The sequence below is a fragment of the Saccopteryx bilineata genome, chromosome 2 (assembly GCF_036850765.1).
Source record: "Saccopteryx bilineata isolate mSacBil1 chromosome 2, mSacBil1_pri_phased_curated, whole genome shotgun sequence".
Taxonomy (NCBI): Eukaryota; Metazoa; Chordata; class Mammalia; order Chiroptera; family Emballonuridae; genus Saccopteryx; species Saccopteryx bilineata.
Window position 1 is genome coordinate 56,239,516 of NC_089491.1, and position 12,131 is coordinate 56,251,646.

General features: G+C 35.8%; 1 protein-coding gene across 4 annotated transcripts in view; it reads left to right on the plus strand.

Annotated features, from left to right (window-relative positions):
* Window positions 1-12,131, plus strand: part of ABHD17B (abhydrolase domain containing 17B, depalmitoylase) — a 54,360-nt gene that overhangs the window by 1,403 nt on the left and 40,826 nt on the right. The gene's annotated exons all lie outside the window — the stretch shown is intronic.

Genomic DNA, 12,131 nt, shown 5'->3' on the forward strand with positions numbered 1-12,131 from the left:
AATTTGGAATTTATGTTTGGATTTTTTTTTTAATTCCTAACGAAACTTTTGTCAAGTTGGATTGTATTGTGAAGGGTTTAGTTTAACCCGGCTTCTTTAAAAAAAAAAGATGTTCATGATGATCATGGTGAAATTTCTGCCGGTGCCAGGGCATAATTTTTTATAAAACGATGAGTACGTGGTGGGTTTGGTAAGCAAAAGGATGAATAACGGAATGCATAGAGGGTGACCTTTAAATTTTAGATGTTTATGAAAAGATATTCTTGTCTAATACATTTTGTAATGTATAATACTTGCTCCGGAAGATGATTCATTGATTTTTTTATTTAAGGCTTCAGTTAATTAATTGAATTTTGGATCTTGTGCCACCATTTGAAATTACCTAATGAGTCTGAGTAAAAAGTCAGTTACAGGTTGTGCTGATATTCCTCTGTTTACATGAACAAGGAGACTTAAAGCGAACTTTTCTCCATAGTTTGTCTCTTCATGTGTTTATAGTGTTAACTCACTTGGGTGTCTAATATCTAGTAATTACCAATGTTTTGATAATTATCATAATTGCAGCGTTCTAATTTTGGACTGCCTAACTCTTGGCTTATTGGTAAATTTTATTTTGGGAGCAGGGTGGTGGGTTACTTGAACAGTGGAGATAGCCATGTTTCCACTAATAAGACATATAAAATACCTGTTGTGTTGTGTAGCAATTGCTATTTTATTTGTGATCCAGGAGGAAATGAATAGCACCCTCTCCCATATTTGACCTCTCTTTTTCTCCTACTCTACTGTTAATAAGGTTAAGTGGCAAGGATGAGATTAGATTTTTAGCAGGCTAGGCAGTTTTAATTTTGTCCCTTGCTGTGCATGCTATATAGTAGATAAGTGGTTTGTTTTCTTGAGGATTTTTGCTCAAATGTCATTGCTCAGATGTCATCTGAGAGAATTTTCGGTATCTCTGTGACAAAATTACTGGAAAGCATCATGACAAAATAATGTTTTTGGTAGCTTAGTGAACGCGGAAGAACTAGGCAATGTGTCTGTTCCAAGTTTTGTCACTGAATTGGTCTGCAATTCCAAGCCAGCTATTCCATATCTGAGTTAAGTTTCTTCATCTGTAATATAGGGCTAATAAACTGGGCCGCCTGCTTTCACTTTACAGAAAGGTTAATGAGAATCAGCAGTTACACTGGTATTGTGACATTGATTGTTTAATTAATCAGAGTACTTTTTAGTTCTCTTGTTTTGGTATTATGAATTTCAATTTTTTTTGGTGAAGAATTAGCATAAAAGAAACAATTAACAAGAATACCTATCTATATGCCATTGAATTGATAGACTCGTAGTTTCTTCATTCATATTAAGGTTGATGTATCTTTAGAATCAGTTACTTTTTTTTACAAATGAAATAAAGCATGTAGAACTTAATTATTTGAATTGCCTAACGCTACACAACTTTTAAGACACAGAGTTGAGGCTTGAGGCTGAGTTTTCTGACATCTGGTCCTAAATCCTTTGCTCTGGAGCACTGTTTTCCAAACATCTTTCTAGACCCAACAGTTTTTGACTATTCATGTGAAATTAGAAATAATATAGAAATGTATGGCAACATACAATGTAAGGAAATTTATGCACCCATTACCAATTTGAAGGAACAAAAAACTGCAGAACAAAATGAAGCTTCTTCATGGTATTTTACATACCCCTCTTAAATCCTGCGCCCTTTTCTCCGTTCCCTGTCACTGACCCAAAATTGATGTGCATCCTTCCTATCCATATTTATACTTTACTACCTACCTTTATATCCATGAACACTACATTGTTTTTCTTTGTTTTGAGACTATTTAAGTATGCTTATATTTGTAGTTTACATTCTTCACTCCATTTGCCAAGATTTATCTGTATTTCTTCAAATAGTTCTAGTTTCTTTATTTTTACTGCAAAATGGTATGTGTTCCATTCTGTGACTATATTGAGTTTCCGTTGGTCATTTTAGTTGTTTACAATTGTTTGCTTATTAAATAATACTGTAGGGAATATTCTTCTCTGTTTACTTAGGCACGTGTTTCCCTAAGGGCAGTGGTTCTTGACCCTATATCCCATTTTTATGGAAATATTTTGCAGCTTTCCCAGTAGTGTCCTAAATGAAATTCATAATAATAAACTCACATTCATTTATTTTTTTTACTTAAAAAAAAAAACAACCAATTTATTTATTGATTGGGGGGGGGGGTGATGGGGAAGGAGCAGGTAGCATCAACTCCTAGCAGTTGTCTCTTGTAAGTGCCCTGACTGGGCAAGCTGTGGTTTAGAACCGGCAGCATCAGCTTTATCCACTGTGCCAGCATAGATCAGGCTACATTCATATTTTAAAGAAATGCCCTTACCAAAATATAAGAAGTAATTTATAACAAAGTAATATATTTTGCTGTGTAATTGCTGGGTCTCAACCACACTCTAAATCTTGCTACCAAGTGTGATAAGAACATCAGAATTCTGGGAACTTGTTAGAAATCAGAGCTCAGGCCCTAACCTACTAACTCACTCAGATATGAATTTTAACAAGATTCCTAGGTGATTTGTATGCATATTAAAGTCTAAGAAGCACTGCTAGAAGAAATATTGTAGTTAGCTACTTTGCACCAATGGGTGGTATCACCATGAGTAGAACAGCTACTAATAATGCAGGTTAAAACAGTTGTGTTGGATTGGCTATTCAGACACCTGTAGTGGTCACTGTTGTTGATGATAAATGAATTTCTCAAATAAACTATTTTCTGTAAAGTTTGAATGTTTGAACAAAAACAAAATTGAGGTATTTAAACAGCATTGATTCTTTAAAACCTTCATGTATATTAAAACAATACAAATGTATTTTGTGTTAAGTCTTGTTTATAAATATCTGACCTTGTTATTTCTCCCCGTTACCTTAAATGAGTATCCAGCAGAACGTTCAAAACATGGGACATGGGGCAGCATTATCTTTCTATGTGCAAGAGTGCTTGGCACCCTTGGCATCTTTTCAGTAGTGCTCCCTCTTCATTATATCAACTAAAAGCCAACATTAAGGAAGATTGCCCTGGGATATAAGTCTAGTAGTACACTGCTGGTTGAAGAAGGTGCTGCTTCTTCAACTTTATTATCATATTTAACTACCAGTTTTCTCTCCACTGTGTATGTCTCAGTACTGAATGAGAAGGTCTATTTTCCCACCATCCAAATACTTTAAACTTACTAAGTTTCCTCATTCTGAGGAATATGAAATTATGCCTCATTGTATTTTTCTTTGGATATCCCCAGTTTGCCCTGCAATTGAGAATACTTTATTTATTTTTAGCCATTCATGTTCCTTGTCAGTGAATTGCTTACTTGTTTTGATGCTGATGATGAATGAAATGCTTACCTTGCTGATTACTAACTGCTTTTTTTGTATTCTGGTAACAATACTTGGTAGCCTTTACAAATATCTTTCTATTCTTTAGCTTGCCTTTTCATATTAAATATGCTGCCTCTTGATGAGTAAATGTTCTTAATTTTAATGTCAAATTAATTTTTTTATGATTGTAGTTTTTCTCTATAAAGGCAGTCTTCTGAGGTTATGGATTCTGTTACAGCTTCTTTTTAAAAGTTTTACTTTTCCATATTTAGATCTTAAATTTATATAGAACTGTTTTTATGTAATGAGGTTTTTGTGATTCCAAATTTGCTCAATAAAAATGACTAACCCTTATACTGAAATTGTTTTTTATATTAATTTATTCTGATGAAATTATAGTAGTAGGTTGTATTTCAGCTGTAATATCCTTTTGTTGCAAAAATTTTGCAACTCTGTCATCCCAACTTTTTAATTTAACTGACTTTTGAAATCCCTAAGGTTTGAAAAACACTGCTTCAAAGTACTCTCATTTTCATGTTTCATCTTTGCTTCACATTCAGCCTCTAAAACATAGAAAGTGAGCAGGCATTCTTAAGTACTGATCTTCTATCCATCATTTGAATCTTCTACATTACACAGTTTATTTTACATGTCTTTTCATCACTTTTTATTCTGGCTAGAATTTTTTAAAATGATACTAATGACCCTGATATTTTTAAAAAATAACTTCAGAATAAATTTAAATATTATTTTAATGTTAACTTGGCTCAGATATGGGCCCTGTTTTGTTTTTCCAAGAATTAAAAGCAAGAACGGTTACTAAGTTCTTGAATACAGATAAAGATGAAAAGTGGGAGAGGAAAAATGGACCTATCTACTGTGAATAAGTCATTGTTCTAGGTTTAGTGGGCAGTACATCCATAAAAAAGGAAGCAAAGACCCCTAACTTCCTAGAGCTTACTGTCTAGCAGAGGACTATAGGCAGTAGGCACAACAGATAAATAAAACATGTTAGAAAGTGATAAATACTTCTAAAGAAAAAGTAGAGAAAAGGGGGAATAACTAAATAGGGTGGTTAGGGTAGGTCTCTTTGGGAAGGGGAGAAGGAGCTGAGATGTACAGGGAGGGCATTAGCGATGCATGAAGAGAACATTAGTAAAATCATGGAAGACTGAACAGAATGTAGTCTTTAAGTTAAACCTGTGTTCCTGGTTCTCCCACATAAGTTGTGTGAACTTGGACAAGTTAATTGACTTAACAGCCTGAAGCTTTGATTTCCTCCTGTGTAAAAGGTTGATAAGCTAAGAAAATTATCATTAAGGTGAAGGAGATAATAAGTGAAAGCATCTACCTCCTACCCCCACCTAGTTCTCAAGTAGCAGTCTACATTTTCATAGCATTTATCACAATGTATAATAATCTGTGTCTTAGGTTGATAAATTTTTATCCCGCTCATTCAGAAATATTAATGAGAAGAACCAGTGTAGTAATGTATTCATTAACACAGTCATTTGTAAACTACCTTCACACCTGTTTTTATTTGAAAATCATCTGCAGATTTGTGTTGAGAAAATGTTTTGTATTTATAGACTGTCTTTATGTTAGAGCTCCATATCAAATTATTATTGGCATTAGCTCGCTAATCACACATCATCTGTGATGGAGTAAGTGAATATGTATCGTATTGCATAAATGAATCAAAGCTTTTAAATAGTATAAGGTGATAAAGTCAAGGAGAATTTGTATTAAATCTGATTACATTTGACTATATTTTCACTCTGTTCCCCCTTTTATTTTCCTGCGATATTGCTAAAACTAACACTAAATTATAAAAGCAAAATTATATGGCTTATGTTGTATTGTTAGATCATGGCCATTGGAAAATAATTAAGACACAAATGATATTTTAGTTAATGACTTTATTTTCAGTTTCCCTCCTGAAGTTTCTCAGTGTCTAAGAAGGTAATATTAGGATTGGTAATACACATAGAGCTAAAAAAATTCTTTTCATATGGCTGTCCTGGAGTATTTAAATATGATTTATTTTTAGGATGTAGTCACACAGGGTTAAAGAAATAGGGTAAAGGAAATAAATACAAGCTTGCTGTAGGTCAGGATGAATAAAAAAGGAGTTGAATAACTTCATTAACTTTGTAGGCAGTTCTCCATTCTACCCCCAGCCAACCTGAAATAAAGCCAATGTCTCCAGGAACAGGAGTAGAGACATCACTAGTTTATCCATTTCAGTAAACTTACTTGGTTTCTGAATTTAGAAAATTGATCTTAAATGTGTTTTGAAAATTAAAATCAACTTAAATAATTCCTATAATACTTTTCCCAAAGATGCCATCCACGGATCATAACTTAGATTATTTTGTTTCTGCTTTATTTTTCCTTTTTTTTTTTTTCTTTTTGTATTTTTCTGAAGTTAGAAGTGGGGAGGCAGTCAGACAGACTCCTGCATGCCCCTGACCAGGATCCACCTGGCATGCCCACCAGGGTATGATGCTCAGCCTGAGCCATTCTAGGGCCTGAGGCTGAAGCCATGGAGCCATCCTCAGCACCCAGGCCAGCTTTGCTCCAGTGGATCCCTGGCTGCATGAGAGGAAGAGAGAGACAGAGAGAAAGGAGAGAGGGAAGGTTGGAGAAGCAGATGGGTGCCTTTCCTGTTTGCCTTGGCCTAGAATCAAACCTGGGACTTCCACACGCTGGGCCGACGCTCTACTGAGCCAACTGGCCAGGGCTGTTTCTGCTTTTTATACCCTGCTTGGTGTACTGGTAATTTTTCACTCCCTTGCTTTGCCATCCTCCCCCAAATGTAAAAATTTTTCTCTACAAATCAATTATCAGCAAGAAAATACTGATCAGTAACTTGGTTTCGCAAGCTAGTTTCTGAAACAATGCAGGTTACATTTTGTTCAATTTTTTTTTTAACAGACCACAATGTAACTTTTATTAAAATTTAGAGCAATAAAGTTAATAGCAGCGAGGACTTTTAAAAATTATACATTAAGAGCATTCTGATACAATCCTCAAAGGTAAAATGGCTTTCAATTTTTTTGTTAGTCTCCATAAGAAAACATTTGGTTCATGAGCAAATACATGCATATGCACATACAAAAAAAGTTTTGCTGAAGAATTTATTTATATGGTCAGCGTGAATGTGGTTTAGATTTTCCCACTCTGGAGGAAGAAGTACAACTTAAACAGAAACTTTAAAAAAAAATTAAAGGTGTTCATTTATTTGTAGGAGAGTGGTAAATTGTGGGGGGGGTTATTCTTAGCAAAGAAATATGAACTGTGTGTAAAGGCATAGAAGCAAGAAAAAAGGTTTCTTATTGAGTACATTCAATAGAATGAATGAATAGGGAAGTGCTCAGAAAAATGGTAGAGACCAGGAAACAGAGAGGGTGACGGAATCATGTGGCATGGTAAAGAATTTAGATTTATTCAAGAGGCCCTTATACGGTTCATTGAAAGATTTTAAATGGGAAAGTGACATCACCTGGCAGCAGTGGTGTGTGGATCAGAGGCGAATGAGATGGATTCAGTGAGAGATTTAATAACATTAAGAGAAAAGTGCTGAGCTAAGAGGTGGCTGAGGGGATGCAGAGGTACATAGGAGACAGGCCTTGTTTAAATGAGAGGAATGAAGAGAGGAAGTAGGGAAATAATAACAGATTTTTAGGTCTGTAGCATAAAGGTCTATGCTAAAGATTAAAAGTTTTTAGATTTAGGTATCATTATTGTATGAATAGTAGTTAAAACCATGGGTGTGATTGAGATGAAAAGACAGAAGACAAAGATTACTAAAGTGGTAGTTAAAGCTTTGGGTTTGAGTGAGTTAAAAAATGATCAGAAATATTTGAATAATAGATTTGCAGCTTTGCCTGACCAGGCGGTGGTGCAGTGGGTAGAGCGTCAGACTGGGACACAGAGAACCCAGGTTTGAAACCCTGAGGTTGCCATCTTGAGCATAGAGGGGTCACTGGCTTGAACCCAGGGTCACTGGCTTGAGAAGGGGTCATGTGCTCTGCTGTAGCCCCCAGTTAAGGCACATATGAAAAAGCAATCAATGAACAACTAAGATGCCGCAGCAAAGAATTGGTTCTTCTCATCTTTCTTCCTTCCTGTCAGTCTGTCCCTGTCTGTCCTTCTCTCTGACTCTGTCTTTGTCCAAAAAAAAAAAGATTTGCAGCTTTTAAAATCAATATCAGGATTTACCAGTTAGTCAGGTGGTAAAATGTTATTGCAATCATTTATCCTTTGTAACCTTTAAAAGAAAAAAAAAAAATAACTGCTGTATTTTAAAAAGAGAGATAAGACAAAAAGTAAATAAGTAAATAAAACCTTTGAAGAAGTCAATAGAAAATATTGGAGGTTAGTTTCAAGAAGGAAGAAAAGGGACAATAGTGTTTAATGTCATAAAGTGATCTTGTAAATTGAAGACTGGAACATACTCAGTGCACCTAAAAATTATAAGAGGTCATTCATTCATCAGTAATCCTAAATGTATTAACAATTTGATGATGTTAGAACATAATTCATTTGGGGCTCATTGGGAATCATGGCAGGTTCGAATCTGGAGAACAGGAGAGAGAGTTAGAATGTAGATACACACACCATTTTTTGAATCTTGAATATGTTTATGAACAGAGGAGACGAACCAGCTAGAACAGGAGAGGCTGAAGATGCAGGAAACAACAGAGAAAATAACTGATTAGGCATGGTCTCTGAAGAGTCTTTGGAACCCTCCAGACTATGTGTGGAGGGCGTGACACTTTTTGGGAATGAAAAGGCAATCAAGATTTGATTAATATTAATTGATTTATAAGCTCCGGAAAGAGAATATCAAATGCATACTGGCCTGTTCCAAGTAAAAGAACAAACTAATATACTATTGCACATCAACTGTATTTTTTTTTAGATTATTTATTTATTTTGTAGAGAGAGAAGGAGGAAGAATCAGGAAGCATCAACTCCCATACGGTAAGCCTGGGGTTTCAAACCTGCGACCCCTCCATTCCAGGTCAACATTTTATCCACTGGGCCACCACAGGTCAGGCCCAGCATGTTGAAGTCCCAGGTTCGATTCTGGTCAGGGTACACAGTGAGAAGCAATCATCTGCCTCTCTCCACCCCATCCCCTCCTCCTCCTACCTCAGCCATGGCTGTAATAATGATTCAAGAAAACTCACATTAGGCACTTGCAGAGCAGGGAGCAGCAGCCCAGATTGGCAGAGCATTGCCTGGTAGGGGGCTTGTTGAGTGGATCCATCAATTTGGTCTGGGCCCATGTAGAAGTCTGCCTCTGCCTCGCTGCCTCTCACTTAATTAAAACAATCAAGTTGCTTTAACAGTGTTTTCTAACATTGTTTACTACCCTACCTTGTCCCTGTTGGGGATAATTACCCTGTATGCAGAAACTTATTTGCTTATAGAAATGTAAATATTGTTCAGTCAACTATAATAGTGGTGCATCAATCAACACATGAGTTTCTACCAGGGTGAAAAACTGAGGTTGGGTCCATATTATTCTTTTCTTTAAATCTGAGGTTCTGCTTCTGCCTGTTATGGCATTGGAAAGTAATGAAAGGAATACTGCTTACTGCCACCATTGTTGCCAACATCGTCCTTTCCTAAGTCCTGAAGGCGATGGAAATGGTTAGCATGGTATTCACAATATCCCCTAAAGTTGATGCTAACTAACAGCAAAGGTGGAAAGAAGTTAGTTTCTTGCCATCTGACCATTCTAGTCACTGGGTGGTCTAATTTTAGGTTTCAATTAGGATACGGCTCCATCATTTGAGGTCTTCAACAGTTACAGTTAGTCAACCCAACTAAATGCAAAACAAGGCACTTTTTATTTTTATTGATTTTAGAGAGGAAGGGATTGAGAGAGAGTGAGAGAAACACCAATCTGTTCCTATATGTGCCCTGACTAAGGATCGAATCTGCAACCACTGTGCATTGCAATGATTTTTCAAACCAACTGTCAGGCCAGGGCAGCAAGGTACTTTTTAAAACAGTTGCTTCTGTGGTGTTGTTAGTGCCTTATCACTTATCACTTTAGGGCAGTATGGTGCACTTGGCACTAAAGGAACAAATCACTCATTTATTTTAAATGCCCAAATAATTTAAAAAATAAATGCTTCAAGGATACATATTTCATTCCAATAGAAACTCTCAAACGTAAGAGAATGTTCAGTTTTGCCAGTGCAAAACCTAAATTATTTCTTCAATATGTTAGGCTTTCTAAGATGGCCTCCCAAATTAATTAACCTTTTTTTCCCCATCTTCTAAATAGCTCTTAAAAAATGTATTTTTTGCCTGACCAGGCGGTGGTGCAGTGGATAGAGCGTCGGACTGGGATGCGGAAGGACCCAGGTTCGAGACCCCGAGGTCGCCAGCTTGAGCACGGGCTTCATCTGGCTTGAGGGGGGGAGGAAATTTTTTTTGCCTTGTCAAGGGATGCTCATGATATAACAATATATAAAAAATATAGTGTTACAACTTTTTAGTCGGGAAATTGATTTGCTGTTTGCAGTTAATTGGCATTAACCAGATAAAACATATTTCCAGTTAGTAAATTGTAGTTATCCTCAACTTAGTGGTCTGTTTATCGCCTCTCAGGGATTATACAGAGTGGGCAAAAATAGGTTTACATTTTTGAGAATGTGAAACAGAATTTGTTTGTTTGTTTAAGATTTTATTCATTTTTCAAAGAGAGAGAGAGAAGGGGAGAGGAGCAGGAATCATCAACTCCCATATATGCTTGGACCAGGCAAGCCCAGGGTTTTGATCCAGCAACCTCAGTGTTCCAGATCAGTGCTTTATCCACTGCACCACCACAGGTCAGGCCAGAGTTTATTCTTGTACTGTTATTTATTACTGGGTTATTTCCCATACAGAAACTGTAAACCTACTTTTACCCACTTTATGAGTATATCAGAAGGTGTTATTTTAATGAAGAGTACAATGTAAATAGAACCACAATTTGTTAATTAGCATGGTTTCCAGAAAGACTCAAGACTTAAATTGTATACATTAGTGTTAATTCGGTTAAAAACAACAAAACAAAACCTATTTTGATTATAGTTAGCATTATCTCAGTTTATAGGCTCTCCAGTCTTTAGGTATAGATGTAGGTTCTGTTTTTCTTCATTCTTTTCTCTTTCATTTAGTTAGGTTATTTTAGATCAGTTGCTGCTATAGACTGCTGAAGAAAACTCATGGTCACTGACCTAATGGTGAAGACAACCGGTAGGTGAATACGTGGCAGGGATCACAATGTGCAACTACTGTATATTAAAGGAAAATAACTGGGTACTATGGAAAGGGATAATCTAGTTCAGGTTTGGAATTCACAAGATCTTTCTGAAAAAGTAGTATTTGAGACTGGAATAGTGAGAATAGTAGAGAAAGAGCAAAGCAAGTGTGCAGACCCTGATGTAGAAACAGCTTTCATGCTTTCAAGAAACTGAACGATGGTGAGGGCAACTGCAACTATGGTGATGGAAGAGGGGCGGGGAGTTGGAATAAGTTTGGAGGTAAGCAATGACCAGATCATGCAAAGCCTTTAAGGACATTTGGAGAAGTTTGATTTTATTACAAGTACAGAAAGAAGCCATCAAGGAGTTTTTAAATAGATCACCTTCCTTGTAGGCTACATAGAAAAGAAATTGTAGATCAGAATATATGTATGAAAGAAATTAACGCTATCAAAAATAATTTTGTTTTTTGTTTACTCACACATTTTGAGTTGTTCCTTCTGTTGTCCGTTTTGTTTGTAAAAGCTGGGACTACTATAAAAGGGTAGAAAAATGTAACATTAGTAAATCAAAAAAAATTGCATATGTTGGTTATAATTAAAGATGACAGAAATTGAATGACTTCACAATTGCACTTTTTTTTGGATTTAGACTTAATAGAAGTTGGTCAATGAACACTACCTACTAAACTATTTTCACTTGTTCTAAGTCATGCTCCCACAGGATTTTATTTTTTCTTTAGAAGAGTCTTTTTAGACTCCATTTTTAATAGAATGTACAATAAGATTTTACTTTCTGTCAAGCCAAGGAGAGCTAGAGAGCCATATCTAGTTGTATAAAGAAAGATAATGTGAATATACCAGGTGTAGTAAGTAGGTTTACAGTTGTAATGCAAATAAATAATACAGGAATACTGTAAACTGTTTCACATACTCATAACTGTAAACTGTAAACCTACTTTTACCTCACCCTGTAGGATAAGGTGCCCAAAAATCAAGGCAGATTATAGAGTAGAGGGAAGATTTAATATAATAAAATACTCTTGCTGGGAGAAAGCTCTAGATGTTATAGTTCAGTCTTCTCACATTAAAATCGAGGCAGATAAGGAAGGGCTTAAAAATTCATTTGAAATAGAGTTATAGCCAGAACCTCAGTTTCCCAGGCTGGTTGGTGTTGTTTCTATTATTTTTTTATTTTATTAAAAGGAGACGTATAATGTGATACAAGACTTTCAAAAGTTGAAAATTGTATGCAGTGCCAAAAAGTTTTAGATGAGTTTAATATTTCATGCCTAAGGTGGTAGGTATGTAAGATAATATTTAGTAATGCAATTGATGGCATTTGGAAGGATGATCTTTAGTGTTTGCTTTCTTCTTCATCCCAGACAAATATTTACATCAGAGATATACTAGACATGTAGACTACCAAGAACTAGTTTTCAGATTCTTCTCAAATCAGGTATCAAGGATTTGCCTTTCCTCCATCCTTCT